At 39.0% G+C, this 20,646-nt stretch overlaps 1 protein-coding gene across 4 annotated transcripts in view; it reads right to left on the bottom strand.

Annotated features, from left to right (window-relative positions):
- The window catches only part of TFEC (transcription factor EC), a 141,112-nt gene that overhangs the window by 50,516 nt on the left and 69,950 nt on the right, over positions 1–20,646 (bottom strand). Inside the window, exon 1 of one of the 4 annotated variants that reach the window (XM_055808530.1) lies at positions 18,807–18,906. The exons of the other annotated variants lie outside the window; for them this stretch is intronic. The gene's annotated coding sequence lies outside the window, so the exon portion shown is untranslated. Of the gene's footprint in view, positions 1–18,806; positions 18,907–20,646 lie in introns of those variants that run through there. 4 annotated transcript variants of the gene reach the window in all.

Here is a 20,646-nt window from a genome sequence, read left to right as displayed (position 1 = left end):
AAAATAGCCTAATTGGTACTTTCAGTACTGAACTGAACAAGCAGTCTTGCCTTTTGATGTGTATTTAAAATAATCTTAGTTCACAACATGTTCCATTTAGCAGTAATTCAATTAGCCAAAAAAGAGAGAAGATATTAATACTATTTCTAATGTACAACAGATCAAAATTCAGTTCCTTTTATAATTATTTAAATTCTGAAATCAACCTTTAAAAACCTTTAGAACAAGAACTGCTCCAAACCACCATAAATAGAATGAAAAGGTAGCCTAGCAGAAACAAGTATGTGTCCTTCGGTGTTAGAGTTGGAATTTACAGCATTCCCATTTTAAGCACAACAAACATTTGTGCACTTAGTAGACACTACAGAGGAGGAGCTGGAGGAGTAATATTAGGGTAAACTCAAACTGCTCAACAGTTTGCAGCCAATATCCACTAAATAAAAACATATTAATTAACAAAAGATGATTGATTTTACTGGGATTAATCAAGAGAAACTCGTACTTAGTTTAAATGAGAGTTCTGTGAACACGGAATTAAAGATTACTACTGGTAAGTCATTATTAAGAGCATTAATTATAAGTTGCATTGCAGAGAACAAGTCTTTCAAATGCAATGGTCCTAATGTGGAAAGGAATGTACAAGTTAAAAATAAGTTAAGTTAGAATTACCTAGAAAAAATAGTCATAGCTATAGGTGTCAAATCTTTATGCCCCAAGATCATTATTCTTAGTTTAAAGTAACAACATTTAATAATGAGAAAAGTATTTTAAAGAGTCTTCAGTATGTTGCCACAGAACTTTCAGCAGGAAAACATGTCAAAGTATTTGTACAGCAACAACGTGGCATGTTACAAATGTTAACACTAGGATTTAGTAAGTGAATTTATTAGTATTAACACATTTATGTAATTATCAAGTGGGTTAATTAGCATTTAGCAACAAAATTAGTAGGCCAAATTATGGGAAGAAGGTAAACAATACTCTCTTTGGTCTGCCTTAGAGAAGATGGCAGATAAACGGATTCCGTCACACGTACAAAATAAAGCAAGACCCAATTAGCCTGATTTTCACCCCACAGTTAAAGTGAAGAAACATTGGTTTGCCACCGTAGTTACCTACCGGCAGTGGCTGGATTTCTATCAGTTTTGTCACCTCTACACAACAGCGTTGCCCCAGAGCCCAGGTACCCGAACACAGCAGGGCAAACAAGAAAAGACTAGTGCAAATCTCTCCATGACGAAGTCATGTCACTGTTTGTGCATATCCAGTTGGTTGGAGGGAGAGAAACGAGAAGTGGTTCATAAGGGTATTTCCTTAACTCTGGTTGGAATTTCAGTTAAAGAAGAAGAAATGATACAGCACTTTTAAGGAAAGAAACTTCCTACCTACGTCTTAAATGCATTATTAACTGAAGAATTTATGTGAAAAAAATCAATGGCATAATAGTATGGCCATGTTAGCGGTTTCTTTCAATTCTTTTGTCAGTCTGTCATCACTGCAACCGTTCAAAAGGCCACAAATCCTAAACACAGAGGCAGAACATTTCCTATTACAGTCTTTTATTATTATAATCTAGAATGAGCTAATAATCTTCAACATCAAATACTAGGGTTATTGTCAAGCCAGGTCACAGTCCCAGTTTACTCGGCACTGTTTCAAAGTTTAACAACACAACTCACTGAGATTTGTTTGTGCTCATCACCTTTTTCTTAGATGTATGCAGAGCATATATGTAAGATGGTTACATTTTGGTAACACCCTTATTTTCCTCAGTCAAGTCCAGGTTTTATCCTTATGATGGTGACCCTCAGGACTGTCCCACTGAATTAACAGATGCATAAATGCTTGCTGGAGTGGGGAAGGCTTTCTTGCAGAAAACTGGCGGAAAGGACAGCATAGGTAAATGTGGCCTTAGACTGTAGCGGTGCTGGTCTCTGAGCTGTTTGTTTGCCTTGTCCCTCCTTCTTTGACCACAGCTGCATGAGTGCACACCTCACTGTTACAGTCATGATGGCCTCTATAACGGGCAAGAGCATCCTTCCCTAAAGATTACAAAATCCCACTATTTGAAGTACAGAATTCATACTGTCCCTCCCCATGACTGGATCTCCAGCAGAAGAATTTAGCTAGTCACATTAATCCATGACTCTCCAGCTCACCTAAACTTAACCCACATTTTCAGTTCCTGAAGCAAGATTTTCATGTCGACTACTTAAAGTTTCATTTTTCACTTCCAAAGGTACACTTTACAATAGATCTTCTCTCTTCAAAAACATTTATAGTACAGTTGAGTTGAAATTTACATTTGACAATGTAAGTGAAAAGGTCCTTTCAGTTATATCACCAGCCCCCTTTTCTCCTGCACGAAGGTCTCCATAAACCTTGAATGAGAAACTAAGCGTAACAGTATCAATGGAGAATACTCAAATCACCGGAGATCTGCAAGGTGGCATTATCCTCATATTTGCTGGAAAGCTTTGAGGCAATGTTCAGAGTAGTGGGAAGAGGAGGAAATGCTGACTTAGAATGAATAGATGCAAAAGAAGAACTGGGTTTAATGTGGTTATGAAAGAGGAAAACACTATGACTAAGAAAAAATTAGAAAAGTTAGACCCACTGGCTAGATTAGACCGATAATGTAAGTAGAAAAAATCAGGGCTCGATAAAAAACTGTCAGAAGACTAAGCAATGGAAAGAACATTAAGTTGTTTTTTACTTAGAAGGTAGTTTGAGTATCCACCTATTCCTAGCCAGAATACTTGAAAGCAAAACTAAAGCCCTTCACAAAGAAAATAGGCAGAATAAAACTGTGAAGGAAAAGACAGATGAGTCTGTCATCATAATAAAAACTAAACAACCTTAAAAGAAGAAAAGGAAAACCAAGATGAGGCAATTACACAAGCTGGGAATTAAAGAAAACAATAAAAACCAGAGAATGCTGGAACATAGTGATAAGAAATGTAGACCCTACGCCAGTTTTCAAATGGATAACTTACTTAGGTGCCAAGTCTGAAACTGGCCCTGGCAGTAAGCAGCCCAAAGCAGTGCTGCCATAATAAACATAAAGGATTGGAGTTCCCAGTTTGGTACAAGATGTCCTGGGTGGTTATGTAGAAGAACTGTTTAACTATTAAAAACCCCAAAGAAATAGAACATGTTCAACATAAAAGCAAGCTTGGATGCAGAAAATCCTGATTAGCTCGCTTTCTGTATTTGCACAGAGCAGAGTCCTGATGTTAGACCCGAAGCTGGAGACCACAGGAGTACATCAGCCAGAACGCCCTTTGCCAGCAGGGCTAGGGGTCATACAAAAACTGCCAAAAAACAAGAAAGCGATACTCCCAGCAGGGTTTTTGATCATCTTATGGATCCAAAGTAGACCTGTTTGTTTTGTTGCTATGGTTTTCTTCAAGGTGGCAAATGTTGAACCAGGTAGTGAATAGGCAGGCAAATAATTTAAAGCTTTCATTGGTTCATTAACACAAATATGCATGTGTAAAAACTTCCATGGATGGCAGGGGAAAGGTGTCTCATGGAAGAGCAACAGCTCTGGGCAACAGGTAATTTGGTTATTAACCATACTTCAGATACTGGGAACTGAGGGTCCTGGGACATTTTTTTGGCTGAGGATTCAGTAAAAGCCACAAAAAACTCCATAGTAAACATTTCTTCTCTCAATGCCAGCATAAAGATCTCACTTTCAGTGTACAGGGTGTCCAGGATTTAGACTTCCTAGTAGTCCTAGGATTTAGACTTCAATAATAAGTGTGTGTTACAAGAGAGGTGAACATAGATATCAGATTCCTAAACCTACCTTCACAGCCCACCCTCTAGGGGGTCTGACATAAGACACTCTGGGATTCCCTTGATGTGACAGATACAGAAAAAAAGTCTTTGCATAGAAGTAAGACAAGTTGAAATGGTTCACGGCACCAGTGACTGCTGTACAGTAAAATTCTGACTTTTGACTGTAGGCTTCAGATCTGGACACTGACTGAAGAAAATGTGTGGAGGGTAAGCAAAAGAGAAAGCTGGTAGGAAGGTGAAAACAGGATTGCAGCAACTGGCCTGCACAGCAGTAGGAAATAAAAGTCTACATAGAGACAATTCACACTCTGATCAATGACATGAATTCCAGAATCTGTTTTACAGCTGTACAGTAAAATCAATCAGTATTAAAATAGAGACTATAGAATATTGCAGATTAGAAAAAAAAAGGGGGAGGACCTTTCAGAGTTGTGACCTTATGTACTAGTAATAAATGGAAGCTGAAGAACATGTCTCCATTGTCCCACATCCAAACTCAGTAGCTTTAACAACACAGTGTGGACAAAAGGTGGACACAAAAGCTGTAGTTTTGAGGTAAGGTGAAGAAACAGATGTACTTAATGACTTTTAATTCTCAAGAATCACTTGGCTCCTTTCATTTTTCTGTTCCTCTAGAACTGTTTCTAGTTGCACAGTTTTTGATTCTAGTTAAGTGGTTTTCATTTAACCTACTTATTTCCAATTTCAAAATTTCCCCTTAGCTAAGTAGGAGCTTACTTTGTCTCTACTTACTTCCATCTCGGGAGGGGGGGAGGAGGTAAAAGCGGGGGGATTGTTTGTTTGTTTAATCGCTTCTTATTGGTACAAGAATGTCTTTATCCTTGTTAATACCTTTCTAGGCCCTGATCCTGCAACTGCCTACATTTTTCCCATTTTATCTTACGAAGGGCTTTCACTGATTCCAGGAAAATACTCACATGGACAATTGCTTGTAGGACTGAAGCTTTAAGCAGTAATTGTCAAGGGCATCCTGCATTAGTGAGCTATGAAAAAAGTCCATAAGAAGTGTACCACACTGGTTGTGCAACAAAAGTCATATATTATGCCTATTTACATTACTGAGAATTGATCATGAAATTTTGACTAGCCAAAGGACATGCCTTAGAAGAAGCAAGATGCAAGCTGGTATTTCTTGGCTTAAGTTAACATTCTTTAATCACCAGACCATGTTGTGGCTCCACTACACTGGATTCTTCCTGAATACAGGAAAACAGTCATGCCATTCATAGGAAAATCACTCTTTCTATAACACTTGCCAGTAATTTAAATTACAGTGGATTGACACTCAGGAGTAGAGTGTATTCAGTCCCTGCCCTTGCTACATTTTCCCTATATGGCCTTAGGCAACACAATTAATCTATTTTCCTTGATAAATGTGAATAATAAGATTTATTTATCACTATTATTACATCTTTTTAATTTTGGAAAATCTATTTTGCAAGGGTTATTTCAGTCCCATTGGGACAATGGCACCACCTCGTCAATGGGACCTTTAGCTGAAACATCTCTTCCTATAATAATAATACTCATCATCAGCATCAGCATCATCATCCCTTACTTAGTACCAGTAAAAAAACAGACTATACAACTATGCAATTTTATTTTCAAGAAAAGACATACGGCTTAGAAGCTAAACATAAAAATTCAGTCTTTTTTCTTGTATGATAACCAATTAATCCTTGTTAGTAGACTAGTAATTTATGGACAAGACTAGACATGCAAGTATTTTCTTACCAGTATAACATTTACTCTCCCAGAGTTCCCGTAACAGCTTGTTAGAAAAGTGATTGCTGTATCACAAGAAAATTCACTGCAGCCTACATTGCTTTTAAAAAAAAAAAAAAAGACTAGTGAAATATATTTGCTCTAAAATGTTTAAAATGTAAACACTCATGCAGAGTATTTTTTGATCTATAAGGGCTTGACAAGAGTATATAAAAGTCTGGATATACCTTCTTGTTTTGTCCTTTTATTGATAGAACTCGATATTTCTGTCCTTAACTAGAAATATCTTGCCTGCTCATGTTTATGCAAACCAGATTTTTTGAAAAAGAAGAAAAAAAAGAGGTATTGTAACATCAGAAGGAAACATCAAAGGACTAGTGGCAACATCTTAAGGCTTTTATCAAAGTAGTAAGGGAATGCATTAAAGCAACAATATATGTAGCTTACAAATTACAGGACTATCAAATTCACCAATATGTCTAATGAACATAAAGGACACGTTCTTACATGCATTTTTTGTTTTAAAAGAAAGACTCAAACACTGGGTTTGCTTTCAAAACTATGAGAGAAATATATATTAAAAAAAAATTAAACTTAGGTCTTTAGGTTGTGTCAATCAGTGTAGCTGCATGCAGCTGCAGTGGAGTCGAAGGCAGCCAAGGCCACTTACACCTGACGACAAGTTACACTTTTATATTTTTTAAAGTCAGTGTCTTCAACACAGAAAAAATATACATTTGGGGCTTTTTATTCCTCACCACGTTTGTACCTATATGAGAGCTGAGGAACAGAGTACTGGGATCTGGCCTAATGAATAAGAAGTGTAGGTAGTTCTAGTAGCTCAGAAGTCATCTCTTACCAAATGGCAGAGTATGTCCACAAAACATCTTTCTGTCAACCTGGCTTCCAAAAGTATTTCAAGAATCTTTAAGCTGGCTTCACTTATTAGGAAAATATTATTCACTGTTTCCTATTTAACCCTAAAACTTGCATTTAAAAAGTTTTGTTTATACAACTAGCCAAACCACCGCCATGCGAAAAACACAACCGAATGAATTACACACAGTTTCACCTCAACCCCAACCCCAACCCCTGTGTGGAGCACAGCTGCCCATTCTGTTCAAATTTATGGTTTTTGCAGCCTGCCACAGGAAAAAAAAATACAGATTACGAATCTACCCCAGGAAGGCACGGCTCCTCTCCCAGACCCTGCAGCAGTAGCCCCAGATGCAGGCACCACGACTTGTGGTCTCAGCAAGTCCACCGACTGCTCCTAATATTTCACTAATGCTCACTTCCATTAATATGGAAAAAGGCTTCATACATTGGGGGATAATAATTATTCACCAGTTTTACAACTGAAATAACTGGGAGTTCATATAGAGCAGGGATTAAAACCTAGTTCTGTTTTACCTCTCTGTGTGTGTGTACATATATATATATATATATAAATATCCTGGTCTCAGCCACAGTGTCATACTGAGAATTTAGAAGTAAGACTGCCCTTCATAGCAGCAAGACAAGGTACAGGGAGGCTTGGGAATAATTAATTTCCATAAAAAGAGATCTGGCCATATAGTTCATGAAAAGAGTACATGTAAAAAATGTTCCGGGTCTAATTCTTGCAAATTATTCTTGCTGGATCATTATTACAGCAGTTGTGTTTTCTGGAAACACTGAGCCCTGGTCAAGAAGGATAAGGAAGAGATAACAAATGTTCAGCATCACTATACTCCCTCTGAATGTCTGCTTCATCCCCCAGTGATGTGCCATGAGTGTGTTGCTCTGTGTAGGGTGATGTAGGGATGCTAAGCAGCTGCTTTCTATCGATTTGCAGCTCTTACATGTTCTGTGGATCTGCAGGCTGTAAGTTCACAGGCAGCTGCTAATCCACTGTAGAGGTGAAAAGCAAAGGACAAAAATTAGAGACTTGGAAGTAATGGACAGAATCACAAACCTCAGCTGCTGGGTTTTATTGCAAAGCACAGAATTTAGGGGAAAAAATCTAATTATTTGTCTTTACTGTGTCATTTTTACTTGCTTTTGAATATGGGCGCTCTCTTTTTCAGCACACAATGTGACAGAGTCAGGGTGTATCTGAGGCTGGCAGCAATGCCTGTATTGCTAAAGAGGAGAAGACTCTTAGGGCAGGAGGCCAAAATTCAGAAAGTAGTTATTATTCTTGAAAGCATAACTCTGAAGCTCATGGGAAAACCAGGACATTTGCTTATATGCATCAGGTCCCCAGACTGATTAATGCTCACTACAGTAGAGATTTATGGATCTTTCTTTCTAATAGCTCTTCTGTGAGCCCAATACAAGATGATTTGTGCACATCCTAGCTCTCATCACAAGCTCTCCACCCATTTATACTACTTCGAAATGTCAGCAGGCCAAAGCTGTCCATTAAACATTATTATTATTTATTAATTACATTATAGCAGTACAGAAAAAGTGGTGGTAGAGCTCAAGCAAGGAATGAAATGGGGTTCCAGACCCATCATCACCACTTTTATCTACCTCCTGCCACCTTGGCAGCCCAGCACCTCCAACCAATTTAATCCATGTAGCTGCACTGCACGCCCAGTGGCCACAGCACTCCTAAGAGCCTGTGATACACCAGAAATTCCTCACGCTACACATTTCACAATCTCAGAACAAAATTTCAGGCTCTGCCCCGTGTTGCAGGTTGCTCAGGAGGCACAATCAGCTGATAATTTTAACCACCAGCTTTACAACGCGGCAGATTTCCTGCGTTTTGAACATGACTGGAAATTTCTGAGCTCCTGGAGTGCAGCTCTAATTTTGAAATACACTCTGAAAGTCTTGTTTCTGTAACACTGGCAAAAATCCAATCTATAAAAGCTCTTTTTGTTAAAACTGAGGAAGTCAAAAGGGCTGAGAAATTTTACAAACACCTATTTATGTCTATCTATCAGAGCGCTTGATTAGAATCTCAGAGATTTATGAAAAAAGTAAAATAAATACAGCTCTGGACTAATAAAAAAGAGCAAGAACAAGAGACTGGGGATACACATTCAGTGCCAATTAATTGCCTTGCTACATGGTCCTCCATGCTTGTGGGAAGTCAGATTTGAGAAACATTCATGGAGATTTCCAGCAGGGAGCATGATACTCTTTTCAGTAAGCTTACTCATACACCTGCAACAGCTAATGAAATAATGTCAACTTTTTTACGAATATTCAGAGTGCTTTTGTTAATAAAAAGAAGGCATTACAATAGCCAGCCATTATGTAGGCTGGCACCAACTGTTCCACTTTTCTAACAGAAAAAAATAGTGTGCAAATTGTTTTGCTCATGAACGTGAGACAGATGTAGGGAGAAGGCAGGCAGACACCATAAACACTCGCATCCCACCTAAGGCTCCACCTGGAACACCATTTACTCAAGCACACAATACAACTACATGGCTAAGGACTAGTTAATATATGTAGACAGTTTTTCAGAACTATAGCACATTTGTAGATCGGCATCTTTCAATGTAGGGATTCTGTTAAAAATGGCACTCGGTAAGACTGAGACCCAAAAAAGTGTCTATTTATGGGCTAGTTTAGATGCAAAATGTTATATAAAGGTTTACATTCCTACCACCAGTATATCAAGAGGGATATGGTTTCTAAATGTATCTAAAAGGTATTGTAAACATACAAAGGCACAGTGACTCCTACTTAAGCATGGCTCCTGTTCTAGAGAAACCAGAGCGCATAAGTTGCTGTTATGAAAAAGGCCGTCTCTGGTAGTCTTACTTGCCCTGCAAAGTGTGGTTTTCATTTTTAGATGAGGGAATTCTGAAACCAGATATATAAAGGGGTGTAGATAACATTACAGCTGAGCAGGCAGTGCCTAACTTGAAGACATCTGTTACTCCTTTCCCCCTCCATGCCCTCTTCCAAATGAGAGCTCTGTCCCTGAGCACAAAGCAAAGGCAGGCAGATGTTTAGAGCATTCAGAAGATTAATTTAATTTTTTTATTAGATCTTCCACAATTACCTCAATTCCTCCTCATGACTGAGTGAACTGAATTAAATTTCAATTACATAATTATGTAATATTCTATTTATACTAAAAAAATACAACAAACAATTCTCTATAAATCCAAGTGTCTATTATTATTGGTGGGTTTGTCTCTTGTTCTGACCTTTTCCACAAATATTCTTCCTGTACAGGCCCTCTTTTCCGTTCCAGCTGCACCATGGTACTGGTGACAGCCCCCAGCGGGAGATGACCAAGTGGCAGGGCAGATCAACACAGTTGGCCTTTACTCAACTGTAAAAGAAAATCTTCCCATCTTTCTGTTCAGTTAACAATAAGTAACTGAAATTATACCCTTAAATGGTAATTTATAACAGCCCAGATATATATATATATATACAAAAAAATATACAAATACATATATACGGATTTCTCTCTGTTTCTCATATATGCCTTGCTACATATAGATGGATAAACACACAGAGAGTGCATTTATCTCGAAACTTTCCATGCATTTGAGGTTCTTATGTTATTATATTAATTAATCTGCTGCCTTCAACATGTATTTTTTATATCCTGAAATGAAAAAGTGAGGTCTATTATGATTACTGGTATTTCTAAATTAGTTTTCCCCTCAAACTGAGGCAGAAGTCTGCCTTCTTTTTGTGCTTCAAGTTATGAGCTTGGTTCCCTATCATTTGCACCAGTTTTTCATCAGTAGGACTCTGTGGACAGCAAAAGTTCTCTCAGAGTGGGGCAGGAAGAGTCAGCTCTATTAATCAGTCCATGATCACAACTAAGAAAACTGCAAAACCAGCTTTAATGAGCGTAAGGCATATCTAAATAAACCACACCCAAATACTTGAAGTACATAGAGCTGCTAACTCCTCATGCAGTCAAAATTTTGAGGCAAGTCAAACACTATTTAAATTCTTACCAGTGAAAACAAGACACAAAAACGTCAAGGGCTACTTTGACAACCCCAATGAACAGCCTGAACAGATCCCAGAGGGAATGAGATTTTCTTCTCCATTGTGGAATTTCACAGGATACAAGCACCCTGTTCTTCAGCGTGTGTTATACACAGGGCAGGACACATGGAAATAACAGTCCTGACATCACTTCATAGAATCACGGAATGGTTTGGATTGGAAGGGGCCTGTAAAGGCCATACAGTCCAACCCCCACTCCAATGAGCAGGGACATCTTCAACTCGATCAAGTTGCTCAGAGCCCCGTCCAAACTGACCCTGAACATTTCCAAGCATGAAGTATCCACAACATCTCTGGGCAACCTCTTCCAGTGTTTCACCACCCTCATCATAAAAAAATTCTTCCTTATATCTTACCTGAATCTAATCTGGTAGTTTAAAACCATCACTCCTTGTCCTATTGCTACAGGCCCTACTAAAAAAAAAATCCATCCTCATTTATCTTGTAAGCCCCCTTTAAATATTGACAAGTCACAATAAGGTCTCCCTGGAGCCGTCTCTTCTCCAGGATGAACAACCCCAAGTCTCTCAGCCGTTCTTACTAGGAGACATGTTCTGTCCCTCTGATTGTTTTTGTGACCCTCCTCTGGACCTGCTTCAACACGTCCATGACTTTCCTGTACCAAGGACTCCAGAGCTGAACACATTAGTTTAGGTAGGGTCTGAAGAGAGCAGAGTAGAGGAGCAGAATCACCTCCCACTTCTTTTGATGCAGTCTAGGATACAGTCGGCTTTGTGGGCTGCAAGCACACGTTGCTGGCTCATGTCCACCTTTTCATCCACTTCTGAAGTTGTGGGTCAATGCACTTGACATGTGATGAAGCAAAATACTCAAACGCATGTTCTTTGAGAGTTAAGATTTACTTTTTCTTTAGCACATTCAGTGCAAACGAACGGCTGCTTACAAGTACGGAAAACCTCCACCATGGGAAGCTCTACGGGGTACAAATACCTGTACACAGTGGCCACTTCCAGGAACACTTCTATCTAGGTTTCTAAATGTGTACTGAGAGGTGGAAGCCTGGATATAAGGCAATCTTAGCTCAGACTTTAAAGACCATGTGCAAACATGGCACACAAAGCTAGGATTAAATACATGCTACTGCTACCCTAGACATCTGTTCATAGACCTGGCAGTAAGTGTGCTTTGAATTTCTTAGTCAAATAAACTAGCATACTAACTCTCATAGATTCAAGTGACCCATAACATGAATTGCATGGTAGCGTTCTTTAGATTTTGGGTTGCTTGAATCCTGCTAAACCTGAAAATATGCACAATTTAAAAAAAATGGCAAAACATGACAAAGGCCATTATAGGAGAACAAAGTTAGGATCAATTTCTGAATCTCTTTTGTCCTGAATGCAAGTAGAAGCTTTGTGTTCTGTACAGACACAAGTACTTTAAGGAAATGTGAGACACAGCAGAAAAAGGATTGGGGTGTTGATATTTACCACACAAAGATAAACATGACTGCTTGATGCAGACTGATGAGAAACCCTTTAGATACTACGTACTGTGACTACTCGACTGTGCTGAGATCTTGTGCATACTCTCAATCCCACTGTTAGATTTCATGAGGATTGCAATAGTCTGGCAATTTATTAGTTCTTATCACATTATATTATTCTGGTCTTTGTAGGAGCAGTTGAAATGTCACCGCCACCAATTGTAATTATGTTTCCTAGAGGCACTATCGTAATTTGAAGAGCAGTGTGTTTGTCATGCCCCAGCGTCAGAACACAAGAGTTCTATTTCATGCCCCGGCTGTATATAATATATATAGATAGATAGATACATGTATATGTGTGTATATGTATATGTATATGTATATGTATATGTATATGTGTGTGTATATGTGTGTGTGTATATATATATATAATCAGAGATTGGTTTGGTCACTCAACCTTGAGTTCCTACAGTTTTTGGACAAATTTGGCTTAGTTTAGGCAGCTTAAGCTAATGTAACAATGAGAAAACGCAGTCTAACTAATCTACTTGTCTCAAACGGTGTTCATTTTCAGATATTCAGGAAAAAGAAGGGGAAATTATAAGATCATAAGAACAACTGTAACAACCAATCCAAATAATAATGGGTTTCACTGAGCTGAAAGTTAGTGACTGGCAACTTTCAGATGAAAATCAGTGATGGTGAAATAGGGATTTCTAAATAGAAGCTCTCTGAAGATGTTTTACTTTAATATTCCATAACATTCAGTTATGAATGTTGCTTACTTGCACAAAGTCTGCACATGTGTAGTGATGAATTCCACAGGCATATAAAGCTATGTTCAAAAATCTTAAATAACAACATTTATATTATATTTTTGATTGCCTTGATAGTTTTCCTTGCACCTGCTTGACAAAAAGGAGTAAAAAAGCAACAGTACTCCCAGACTTTCACTAGCTGCTATGTCTTTGAAGCCATCTTATTTAATTTCATTTAATAAAGTTGTTGACATTTTCCAAATATAAAATCATTATTGTCCTCATTGTCACACACTCTTGGCACAGCTCCCTAACATACAAATTTAATATAATTTCTCCCCAGCTAAAATTTAAAATAAAATCTAATTGCAATGGTAGGAATTAAGAAATAGCAATGTGGAGAAAAATAATGAACTCAATAGAATTATCATGAAAGAAGATCTTCAAAATTAAAATCCTGGGGGAAAAAAAGATAGAAAAATGTTTGTGCATAGGAGTAGGCAACTTTAAACAATATTCAAACAAACAGAAAATAAATTGTTTCAATTATTTTCTGACAAATAATTACAGTAATTTTAAAAATTGAATTTACAAGAATTAAGTTTTATCATTATGTATGAGGTTACATTATTAAATGTTACAGGAAATCTACAGTTTGGATCTAAGCTTGTAGAAACACTTTTTATCATTTAAATATGATTTGAAGGAGGGGGAGGCTCTCCTGCATGTTACTGTGTTCTATTTCAGCTCTAATTTAACCCTTTGAGCATTTTGCTGAATGAACAGAAGTCATGCACATCAAAGAAAAAGATGAATTTGCTTAATTCAGTTTCATTACAAATTAGGAGTATTTTGATAAAGGTAAACTAAAATTCCTGTTGGTGTTTATACTTGGTCAGACCTTTTTTCAAGGACTTCACTATGAAGCACAAGAAGCTGCAGACCTGATCAAACATCTGTAGGCACTAAGGTAACACATTTGCTCCCTTTACCTGTAGAAGCCACTAGCACTTCCAGAATGATTTACTCCTCAGGGGAGACAGCCAGTCTGCTTTTTTAGGTTCTGCTTTTTTCTCAAGGATTCTTTTAAGAGTAACTTTCTTTCCAGCTGCTGAACAGCTCATGGGTGCTCTGAGCAGCAACCCCAACATCATCCGCTCTGAGAGGGAGCAGAAAGCACCCCAGAGGCATTAGGCATACACGTGGGCAAAGTCAGTCCCAGTTGCCTGTGGTTCCATAAATGGAATGGGAAACAGCTTCTTTATAGTGCGGTACCAGCCTGACACCTATTACCACTCACCTCAAAACACCCGTCCTTGAACGGGGTCTCAAGCAACCAGATACCAGCAGCAAGAATTATATTATCCCAAAGGTCCGGCAACATTTATGGAAACAGAACTCGAAAATTTCCTACGCTACAGTGGAAAGTCTTTGTTTGATCATCATTAAATATATTAATGTCAATGAGCTACAGATGCTGTCAATTACATGGTTTGGGGGTTATCTCACATGTAAGGTAAATGACCATCCTTATCTTTGCATGCTGGTCACATTAGCTGAGATCATGACTTGCTATAACTCGTTTCATTAAATCCTGAGATATAGTAGCTAAGTATCTGGATCCCTTTAATTAAAGTTTATATGGCATCATAATTTATACAACAAAAACTTGAGCTGTCTTTGCCAAAGTTCTGCAAGAAAGATAGCTTAACATTAACAATTAAAACTGAACAAAGGCCATCCTTAGTTTGAGTTGACAGTGGACTCTTAAGAAAAAGTAGTCTGAGTCATGCCATTATTGCTCAGAGACATTACATTTCACTGTCCTATTTTTAGACTTTTTTTTTTTAACTAGATGTCACACCCAGAGACTGAAGATTGAGGAAAGTTGAGATGAAAAAGAGCATCGAATTTTTTCATTAGAAGACCCATTTTAGAACAGGGAGGCAAAATTTACTTGATTCACAGATTTAATTTTGTTTAAGTAAACAGTTTAAAATTTTATCAGCATTTTTCTTTGTATTTTATTCTACATATAATTCCTAATTCTCACCTCCTAAGTCTGCCACTTCATCCATATTTCCGTTGCATGGTGAAGTGCCTGGTTTTGAAACTATTTTTGTTTTGTTTCTGTTTTCCCTCCTTTTTTACCAGTGTGGAATATATCTGATGTTGAAGACTGTTAATGTAGTCTACTGACCCCTTGTATTTACATTCACATACCATCTGTGATGCAGCAAAAAACAAAGCTGGAAGAATATCTCATGCTTATCAGGCATATTGATTACATTTAGCCAATGGAAATTAAGAAAAGAAAAAGTGCAAAGTAATCTGAAAGGTATTTCCACATTTTCAACCCATAACCCATGTGCTATAGATTGTGAATTTCCACTTACAGCACTGTTGTCATCAATTTATATAATAATCAGAAAAAATAAAGCTGCCCTTGCTTATTTGGCCATTTGCATATCAATTCAAGTGAGAGCACCTGCAGTAAAGTCTATTGCTGAACTGGTTTGCAGTGGAGCTGTTTGGCTCACTGCTTACATTAAATTGGCTCTGAAACTGGCTACACAACAGGCAGAACGTTTTTTTGATGGTCTGATTATCTTGCAAAACTTTCAGCACTTCCTTTTTCAGATCAGGCTGTGAAGTGTGCAAAGTCTGCTCTCATCCTTCCTTCTCCCCTTCCCCACCCTCAGGCTTTCAGCTCTTGCTTGAGACTCAGACTTAACAAGGAAGTTTGGAGGAGCTATGGCAAAATTAATAATATACACTAGATTAAGATGGGTCCAGGATATATGGTGAAGAACTTTATCTCAGGACAGAAAGGAAGTATTCCCATGCAATGACTGACAGGCTGGATCACTTTTCCTGCCACGTCTCTTTGCCATCCTTTTTCTGGAGTTGTGCCCACCTTTCCTAAAGAAATGGTAAATTCTTCATGGCAAGCCCTATTTCTTGCCATGCATTTTTACCTGACAGGATTCACCTTGCCCAAGTTTAGACATGGCAAAGGTAGACACCTCTACCTGAGATGATCCTCTGACTGGAGAGAAAGCTCCAGCAAGTGATTTGCTTGACCAGCTGTAGACAGCTGAGGACTGCAAGGAGAGGTCTCCTGATTTTTCTCCTCTAATCCATTTGGTATTGAAGTCAACTTGGCATTAGTAACACAGGCTAAGACATCCAGCTTCTGGTCATGGACATGACAGCAGGTGAAGTCTCTGTAATACAGTCTGTGCATCCATTTAGACACTTCATACACCCCTAAGTAAAGTTTTGGCTTTATTTGGTTGGATTTTCTTTAGCTGAGCAGTTACTCCTCATTTCAAAATCACAATTCATTACATACCCTAAAAGGGGGAAATGATTTTGTGCTGCAATGTCTCATTTCAGCCCCTAAAACCTTTGCAGCACATTCAGCCAAGTTGGGGATGTGAGGAGGGGGTTTCCACTTATGCAAAGGCAGGCAGCTAGATTGAGCACCCTCTGAAGAAGGGAGGCTTTGAAACATCACATGAAACAGAAAAATCACAGGTATTTCCTACAACAGCTGTGGCCTGAGACTGGAGAAGCAGCTTCCTCTTAGTCTACACTTATTTTTTTCCTGAAAGAAACACCCAACCAACAGGTTTTGTACACACCTGTATAGGCTCTGCCAGGATGAAAAGTTAATAGATCCTAAAGGGTATGACTGCTTGATCAGCAAGGTTATTTTGTGTTTGACTGTGCCTGGTTTTACAAGTGCTCTTTTACTGAACTGTGGCGTAATTATCGCTTGCAGGAAAGTGTTTGTTCAGTCCCCAGCCTTGTGCTGACAACAACCTGCAGCCTTGCGCTACTTCCCCTGCTTTCACAACTCAGCAGAATCTGTCCCATCGGAACAAGGCCAGTTTCAGGCAGATGTGACCACAACATCACCCAGCCCAGATTACCTGTCATCTAGATGGGCAACATACCGGTACAGCCCCAAGAAGCCTCCAAAAGTAACAGAATGACTGTGAAACAAATCCTGGGACACCTACGGCTTCAAGGTGACTGCAGCACTTCGGCAACACAACCCTCCCAAGCCTTTGGGCAAAAGGATCCTTGCAGAGATGTTCCCTTTCTCTTTTGGTGCAGGGAAAACAACTGTTAGGGAAAACTTATTGTGCACTGGCAGTACAGCTCTATAAAGGTGAAGCAACTCCAAGTGATGGATTAAAACACAACACACCAAGGCAAAACACAGCTCAAGGGCAGCCTTGCCCCGTACTGACCTGGTTGGAAAAGTAATTTGCACCTTCATCTTCTTAAATACGTTTCCATTTACAATTGTGTACACCCTCACACCTGCATTCATCCAACACAACCAGTTGTTCTGGAGCACACGTAAGTCTCTAGTAAGCAAGTGTTATTTCCCATGGCTGGTGGTAACATTTGTTTTCTCCCACTCAGCAAAGGTGCTGGACATTCTTTAGGTTGGGGAGCACGCAGTAGGTCAATATGAAAACAATGGCTTCAAATCTAACCTTGTTACCTTCTGGGTTTTGCTATGTTTCTTCCATACAGATTCATGTTGGTTCCAGAACACAAATTTTGGATTATAATAGAGACTTGTGTCCCGATTATGTCTAAAACAGGTGGACTGATTGCTCCGTGTTAGATCTTACTTCTCTACAAAGAAAACTGGCTTAGCCCAGATGTCAAACTTTCAGAATGACCCAGATAAGATGAGGTAACTAGGAACAGCTTTATAAAATGTCTAGGAATAAATGAGTAGGGGGCGGGGGGGGGGGGGGGGGGGGGAGGGGCGCGGTATTTACCTTGGTTTAAAAGCGGGCACCTAAAATAGCACTCAGTTCTGTCAGTTGACACAGTAGTGCCAGAATACTTTTGTGTATAGCTCTGCAAAAATCAATTGCTCCCCTCAGTATTGCAGGGAGCATGTTGACTTTGATGTGAAATTATACATTCAGGATATTCTTGTGAGAACTGCAAAAATGACTCAAGAATGCCAGTCCCCACTGATCTTATCATAGACTATGCTCTTAAATCACTTTCAGGCTCTGAAAATTCATCTACATTTTGGACATCCAAATTTGAAAGATTTGTCCATGACCGTGGAGACAAAAAGAACAAGTATGATTAAATTTTTTAGATACCAAATAGTAATTATAGGTTTGGGGCACAGAGGGATGTTATTGTTTTTTCCCTTAGATCAGTGGGGTTTATTTTCCTTTCCCTTGGGGACAAATTGTCTATATTTGGAATCAAGTTTTTATGGTGTTTAATTGTGAATGAATATATCTGTCTATATATCCATACACAAGGACTTAACATCTGTACATACGTAATTGTTAGTCCCCATATTTAAAAAAAAATAATTCATAATTACATATAAAATGGACAAGAGGAAGGGATAAACTGCATAATGGAAAAGTGTGGTGTGATGTAAATATTATTTGAATACAGTCTTCCTCTGAATTTTTCAGCAAAACTTCTACCAAACTTAACAGAAGCTTTGTGTAAACAAGCAGTAAAGAGCATGTACTGCTCTTTACATATGCAGTACATATGTAGTACAACAAATATCATTTTATATAGCAGGGAGATTAAATCCTCTTCTCAGAAAGCAGTTTATTAAGTTAATGGTCCAGCTTAAACCCAGTTAGCTATGGTGCAATGTTACGGCTACAGAAGTACAATAGTTTAATTGTAATGTGGTCCAAATCCAGATGGCATTGAAAATATCTTTTTAACCAACCAGTTCCTTCCACAAAAATACACTGCAACTTCAATGGCAGTTAAAACACGAGCATTAAAATAGATTATTAATGACCACACAGTTAAGCCCTGTTGTGCAGTTGCTGCTTGCACACACCCCCGCTGGGAAGCGGGGTGCTGCCTGCCAGACTGGGATGGGCGCTTAGGCTCTCCCCAGGGCTGCCACCACTGCTGCAAGGCCCTGCACCCTCCTGCAGTCCCTGAGCCCACGTTAGACCCTGCCAGCTGGCCGTCCCACCAGCAAGAAGCAGAATGATCCCTGGAGGCAGGCACTTGCCCGGCTCCCTACTCACCCTAGCTCCTTCCCCATATGGCGGGGGGCAGACATGACCGGCCGGCTGGAGGTCAGCAATGCCGAGAGAAGCAAGCACCCAGGGGTTTCACAGATCCTGCTTCCCTTCCCATGAAGGGTGGGGACAAGGTTCGCCTCTTAAGGAACTACTAGAAATTTGGTTCTACATTTGACTTTCGATGACTGCGAAAGACAATCGCTCAGCGCAACGTTTGCTTACCAACACCACCCTCTCACGAACAAAGCATGTGGTTTGGAAGTGAGGTGGAAACCTTAACCATTACTTGAACAGCTTTAAAATTCTCAGAAATAGACAGGAAAACCTGCCCCATAAGCTATAGCATAATAATATTCCAAGTCAAAATTAATACAAGATGAGATGACTCTTTCATCACAGCAGGGAGGCTTGAGGAAAAAAATAAGCCCTGAATATGGATCAGGGTGTTGGGTATTTAAAAGGGCAACTCAGGTGTATGCGGTGTTGAAGACGTGTTTATCTTGGACTGAGATTAAAAAGTTCTGTAATCAGGACAGGTTCTTGTAATGCTATGATCTCCTTCAAATTATGAATAACTTGAAATCACACTAAATCCCCTAAGCCTTTTTTTTTTTTTCTTTCCTTAAAGTAGTGCCTATATGCTAAAGCCTTGAGGGAGGTAATTTTGTGTCTTTTAAGTCCAGTTTTTATAACTGCTTTAAGTGATATAGGCATATTTGAATCTCCACATTGACATACTTTCAAAGGTGAGAGTTATATCTTTGAGACATTTGGGAAACACCTGTTTTCCCTCACACTGTATTATTCTCTGTGTAACATTAGAGTAAAAGATTCATCTAATCCTTCAAGAGAGGCAAGAATTGGGATACACGAGTGATGACAGATGAGCTGCAACTATCAGGGTATTTTCCTGTTTTAATTATCCTCTACTTGAAATACTAAAATATTTTTTGAAATTGAAATTGAAATACTTGAAAAGCTAAAATACTTTGAAAGGTCTCACACTCACCATCAAGTTTTTGTTACATTGCACAAGACTAAAAGCAAGAGGGCTGAGGTTCAAATAGCAGCTCACAATTTTTAGTAACAATACTGAAAGAAGTTAATAATGCCTCTGATGTCACCAAGCAAGAAAGAGGTTCAATATGGCAAAACGTTATACAGGGAAAAAACTGTTGGATAGAGATAAAAACTCAGACACTGCCCACCTTGGACACCCAAACAGAGCTGCTTTCTCCCAAAGCTGCTGAAGATGTCATCACTATTCTCACAGCGTTGCAAAATTTAAAAAATATCACAGGACCTGCACGTACTTTCAGATGAGTCCTGTTCGAGACAGGAACAGCATAGCTCCCCATGGGGCACTTGAAAAGCTGAGATGGGTTCAAAGCTCCACAAACAAGACAACAATCACAGAATTTTGGGTATTTTTCATGAGAAAACCTGTTTGGACCTCCATCCAGAGAAAATTCTGGCAAGAGATGTAAAAATTATCATGAAGGACATCAGGGTGGCAAAGGGGGCAGAAATGGAAGACCTGGCCTTAAGGGTAAAGATGGACTAGTCACACTCTCCTTGGCTGGCCAATGACACATTAGCAGATGTTATTTCTAATACATTCTCCTTGGTGTTCCCTCTCTTTTCCGGCTTCCACCTCACTGATTTCCATGAGAAATGGCTGGTCAGGACTCCCTGTTTAGCATCCCTGTGCCCTCCAGCATCCTGCTGTCCTTTTCCCTGAGATCCAGAGGTGATTTCTTATTCTTTGTTTAAGGAACGCACTTTGCGAGAAAGCACAAACATTACTCATAGCAGAGGTCAGCTCCCTACCCAACCTATGAAC

The sequence above is a fragment of the Falco peregrinus genome, chromosome 6, assembly GCF_023634155.1.
Source record: "Falco peregrinus isolate bFalPer1 chromosome 6, bFalPer1.pri, whole genome shotgun sequence".
NCBI lineage: Eukaryota > Metazoa > Chordata > Aves > Falconiformes > Falconidae > Falco > Falco peregrinus.
This window is presented reverse-complemented; position numbering and strand designations above follow the sequence as displayed.